Consider the following 5,966-nt stretch of genomic DNA (forward strand, 5'->3'; position numbering starts at 1 on the left):
CAATAGCTTCAGAAATAGCAAACTAAAAAAGGATGGAAAGTCAGGGTCTGGAAGCCAAGATAGGGTCTGTACATATGGAACATTTCATATCAAACTTGCAAGAGGCAAGGATTTTTTTTTAGGGTGATATATTTTTGGATCAACTAAATGGTACAAATTGTAATAAAGCTAGACAAACTTTCAAATGCAAGACTTAAAAGATATCACCCCCGCAAAAAATCCTTTCCTCTCACATATTTCCTAGACTGCTATATCACTATAATACTACCATGTCAAACTTGGAAGTTCTGTATAATATGAAGCCAATATAGACTATAATGATATTTAAAAGTAGCAAAATAATTATTGACATTTTATGAATAAGATCAATTGACATTCTTCATAAAACTTAGTGTATGATTTGTCAAATTGGAAATAAGGTAAGTTTCAATTAAAGAAAAATTGTAGTGTTATTTTATTAGTTATCTTTAGAAAATGCCTTGGGGGACTTGGAGTTGGTCATTATCTTGGACAAAAGTAAACATACCTTAGCTAATGGATTATATCCTGCTGGATAGAAATCTAACTTCTATCAACTGTTGTGGGAGTGACAAGTAAAAAAAATGATGGAATGTCACTGAAATATGCTGTGCCTTTATACTTATAGGCAGGAAGGATTCAGATCTGCACTTACACACATGGCCAATTCAGAGGTGTCACAAAGTGTGGTAAAAGTAGGTTGTTACCATGCCCCCTTTCCACATATTCCACAGAGATTAGGTTATGGTGGATTTAGAGCAGGGGTGGGCAAATTATGGCCCCAGGCCAGACCCAGCCCTCCAAGTGATTCTATCCAGCCTGCAGCAGCTCCCTTGGCCCCACCCAGTCCAGCTGCAGAGGGGAGGGGGAGCAGCCTGGGCACCACCCACAGGCATGGAAGTGCTACCTGGCACAGAGCGCAGCTTGCTTTATCCCTGTGTGTGGCTCTTGGGCACTACAGGAGCTGTAGTCTTTGGGGTTAGGCTCCTTCCAGCTTCTGTTGCCAATGTCTCTGCCTCCACCGGTGCCACTGGACCCAGCCCTGCTGCCCAGACAGTCCTGTCTGACCACCCTGCCTCCACCACCAAGGAAGCCAGACAGAGCAGGTGGGTGGGCAAGCAGAGTCTTCATGGAGACTGGCATGGGATCTGCATGGGCAGGGCACATTTGGCCAGACATATAAAATGGGGCTGTGGGCCAGTGGAGAGTGGCATCCAGGACAGGTGGGCAGGGCCAGAGCCAGAGTATGGATCGCCATGTGGTGACAGCACAGGGCTGGAGCCTTGCATGCACTCCCTGCATGTCCCTGTGATAGGCGCTGGTTCCACAGGCAGCAGCCAGCCCCTGTCCACAGAACCGGCTCCTGTCACTGGGATGTATGGAGAGTAGATTATGGCTCTGGCCTGGAACCCAGGCCTGAGTTGTCACCACCCAGTGATTCTGTCTCCATCCTCACCCTGCCCCACTACCCTCTCCCACTCCTGGATGCTACGTCCCACCCGCCCACAGCCCCGTCCCATCTGCCAGGCCCAGCACACCCCACCCGCAGGTGTCTCAAATGTCCCCATGGAGACCCCATACACCCACCCACCTACCCACCCAATTCATCTGGCACCTGTGGCTGTAGGTGTGGGGTGAACAGTCCTGGGGCTGGATAGAATCAGTTGGCATCTCCCTGCCCCCACCTCCCCACCACTGCACCGGGAAGAGTAATGGGGGCCAAGGATGGGGTCAGCATCCCTACTTCCAGCCCTCAGCAGCTCGCACCCCCCACCCCACCCCTCCCTCAGCCCTCAGCAGCTCCCTAAAACTCCTCAAGTGGTTCTTCAGCCCAAATAATCACCACCCTCGATGCAGAAGTATGACTGGAGAGAGAAGGTGGCATTCTTGTATCATTACTTGAACACTGCTTATATTTTCTCCGTTGCCTATTACTTGTTTTCCTTATACAACCCTCCACTTTCGCCAGTTATTACACTGATTTCATTACATTGAATTAACTTACACTATTTTTGCTTCCTCTTCATTTTAAATGTCTAAATCAGATAACCTGTTGGTGTTGGTGGTCCCCAGTTTTTGGCTCTATAGCTTGCTACACATATTCCAGCTTACTTGTGCCCACTGTTTGATAAACGTTACACTTAATATGAATATTACAGGACTTCCACACACCAGTTGTACATCTCCAAAAGGATATTACTTCCATTTAAGATATATTCTGGAAAAGTAATGCGGCTGCAAATGATGGGAGATCACTCATGAATGAATAAGATTGTCTTCCAAGGGTCTTAATAGTGAGTCTGCAGGTGGCTCAATAGACCCATTCTTGATTCACATGTTTTGCCGCAGTGAGGACAGGTGTTTCCATGATGGATAGGCATTGTGTTGCTGCGTTGGATGTTCTGATGTTCTTTTTGCCTGTTTCTCTTTTCCTTTTCTGCCTTTTTGATGAGCTGTTTCAAAGTGCTGAGGTCCCTCCCAAAGAGCCTTCCTCCATTTTGGTCAGTCCTGAGAAAGGGTCTCCCAAGTGCTGATGTTGATGTTACACCTCTTCATGTTTGCCTTCAAGGTGTCTTTGAAGTGCTTTCTTTGCACTCTGCTACTTCTCTAACCTTCTTTCAGCTGTGAGAAAAAGATTCTCTTTGGAAGATGGGAGTAAGAACAACATGACCTGTTCAGCGAAGTTGGTTTTGGTTGATCAGGGCTTCAATGCTGTTGGAGTTTGCTTCTGCCAAGACTCTGATGTGTGTGTGTCTATCCTCCCAGCTAATCTGAAGGATCTTGTGAAGGCACCATTGGTGGTACTTTTCCAAGCTCTTGAGATGTCTTCTTATATGGTCCAAGTTTCTGAGCCAAACAGCACAGTTGGAATGACAATAACTTGATAGACCAAGAGCTTCATTTCAGCAAGGATGTCATGAAATATGAAGACTCTCTTACTCAGACATCCAAAGGCTGAGCTCACACATTTCCTGTGGTGTTGTATTTCTGCATCAATGTCTGCCTTTGATGAAAGATGGCTTCCAAGATAGGCAAAGTGATCCATGTTCTCCAGCAATTTTCTATTAATTTGACTGGATGTTGTCATGGTCCTTGTTGCTGAGGTTGAAGAGTCTTCTGTCCATCCTGTAAACAATTTCAATTCCAGGTGGGAGCTTTCTGTCGACAGGGTGCATTATGGTAGAGATGAAGATGGAAAATAAAGTTGGAGCAATGATGCAACCTTGCTTCACTCCAGTTTTTGCCTCAAATGGTTCTGTTTGATTCCTGTTGCTGAGAACCCTTGCTGACATGTTGTCATGGAGAAGTCTCAGAACACTGATGAACTTGTTTGGGCAGCCAATTTTGGACAGGATTTTCCATAGGGTTTCATGATTTACAGAATCAAAGGGTTTAGAGATGTCGATGAAGGCCAAATAGAGAGCTCAATTTTGCTCACAACACTTCTCCTGGATTTGATGTGCTGTAAAGATCATGTCTGCAATTCCTTGAGATGGTCTGAAGCCACTTGGAGATTCTGAAAGAATTTCTTCCACAAGTGGAAAAAGGTGGTTAGCAAGGATACAGGCGCTCAGTGATCCTTTGTTGGGTGAATGGATCCTAGGAGGATATTACAAACTAGCCTAAATTAGAGCCACTTTTAGGCTGTTATTCAAGGAGCCTGAAGCTGTTTTGACTACTGACTACTGATGGGGCTGAACAAGCTTCTTTGGCAGTTGGGGAAAGATAGAAATATCATAGAATCATAGTGTATCAAATTTAGGTGCAATTATTTAATGTGTATTAACACACGTGCAGATGCGACCTGGCACTAAATTTAGTGCTGGGCCTACCCTGCTACTAGGGGGCTGGCCTAAGCCCAGCCCCAAGGAACATCCAGAGGTTGAGGTACTGGGCACCTGCCCCAGGGCTCTGCCCCCTAGGCTCCCCCCAACAGCTCTTCACTCTGGGCTTGAAGACCCAGAATACTGTATATAGTTTTCCCCTTGTATATAATGTTTCCCATTGTAAGTGGGTTTTTTATTGTTGGTGGGAGGGGAGGGTAGTGGAGGGGCTCTGTTGGTTGAGGGGGGAAGAGGAGGGAGGCTCTTTTTGTTAAGGGGGGAGGGATGGGGGTGGGTGTTGTTAGGGTATGTGTCACCTATGTCTTGGGTCATATAGAGCTCATGCTTGGCACAGTACATGATCTGTCTCAGCACTCTGAGCCTGAGGATCAAGACCATAAATTGAGGTGGGAATTCATCCTCCTAGAGTAAAATTAAAAGCCAATTTTGCAAGTAGGTGCTCCAATTAGAATTTTGATGGCTAAGCTTTTAAGGGCCCAACACAGTATTTTAGATGCTGAAGTTAAATAATGTGTGCCACATCTATAAAACCATGTGTGGCAGCTGAAGCCACTCACAGGGGTCAGAGGCATTGGGAACAAACCCTAGCACTCCCAAAGGCAGCCCCAGGGATCCTGGCACTGCAGAGAACTTACCCAGGAGAGAGCCAGAGCCGGAGCCGGAGCCGGAGCCGGGGCTGGCTTCACGCAAGCTGGTGCTGTGCTGAATTTTCAAGCATCTGGCAATCAGGCTGTGTGGCAGCCAGCTGATGACATCAGCTGTGACCACTGCCACAGTAGATTAAAAAACCCTGGTGGAAGCCTGGTATGGGGGAAGTGAGCAAGACAAGATGCCAAGCTCATCAGGGTGGATCCCAACCAGTGTGAGTTCCCCACGATGCTGACTCACCAGAGTTGGGCAGGATCAGCATGGGAAAGACAGAACAGGCTTCCCCCCATGATGAGCACCCAGTGGAGGGTTCTAGGCTCTGTCCCAGAATTGAGAGCTCTGAGGTTCTGCAGCCCTTCTCGACCCTGTGGAGGGCACAGCTATTCCAGCCCCAGCGAAGGAATGGAGCAGGGTCAAGAAGTAGGGTCGAGTGTCAGGCTGAAACCAAAAACCTGCACTGTCCACTGAGACTGATGGAAGTGATGCCCAATGAGAGGCCATAAGGGGCCAGAGCCAGTCATTGGGAACAGAGGCATGACAGCCCACACAGTTAGTGAGTGGACTGGGCTGTAGGGGAGGTGGAGCCCCAGGACCAGCGGCACGAACCAAGTATCCCCAGGATAGCATGGGAACACCACTGAACCCCTCCTTTAACTACATTTCCATCAACTCGTGGCAGGAAAGTCGGGGTGCCTGACCCAGAGAGCAGGCGATACTTATACCACCATCTGGGGATGTCACAGTGGTGTATTGGCTGGGAATTCAAAGAGGATCAGTGATCCTGGCCCAGCAGAGGCTGCCATGCAGCCAGCAGCCATGGCCCACACAGAGCTCCTAAACCAGGCCATTGAAGCTATAGGGCAAGTACTGGAGATGCAGCAAAGGCAAGGGTCACATCAGCAAGAGTGGATGCAATGGAACGTGTCCCTGTTTAAGATGTGATGGATGACTAGGGACGAAGACCCAGAAGCCTATATAGAGGCATTTGAGCAGACAGCCATGCAAACCAGGCTTGATCATTCACAATGGGCCCACCAACTAGGGGCCCTAGTGGTCGATAAGGCCCAAGCAGTCTACCAGGCATAGTCAAGAGAGGAGGCCTGCAATTAAGAAACCGTAAAGGCCGCCATCCTATATTAACTCAAAATCTCACCAGAGAGCTATAGGCAAGCCTTTCCAGCACAAAAGATGTGGGAAGCAAAGAGGCCCTGCATCCTCCTGCAATATCTGACGGGCGCCTTGAACAAATGGCTCCCTTTGAATCAATTTGAAGAGGAGGGAATAAAAGACCAAGTCCTACTAGAGCAGTTTTTATGGGACTTGAAAGACAAGATGCAGGTGTGGGTGAGGCAGCATCAGCCTCAAAGTTGTGAGGAGGCACTCTGCCTAATGGAGGCATTCTCGGTCTCAGAGATTGAGAGTGACTGGGGCTGTTAAATAGATTTGGTTTCAGTA

This window comes from Gavialis gangeticus, unplaced genomic scaffold (genome assembly GCF_001723915.1).
Source record: "Gavialis gangeticus isolate Ggan-Ray unplaced genomic scaffold, GavGan_comp1, whole genome shotgun sequence".
Classification (NCBI taxonomy): domain Eukaryota; kingdom Metazoa; phylum Chordata; order Crocodylia; family Gavialidae; genus Gavialis; species Gavialis gangeticus.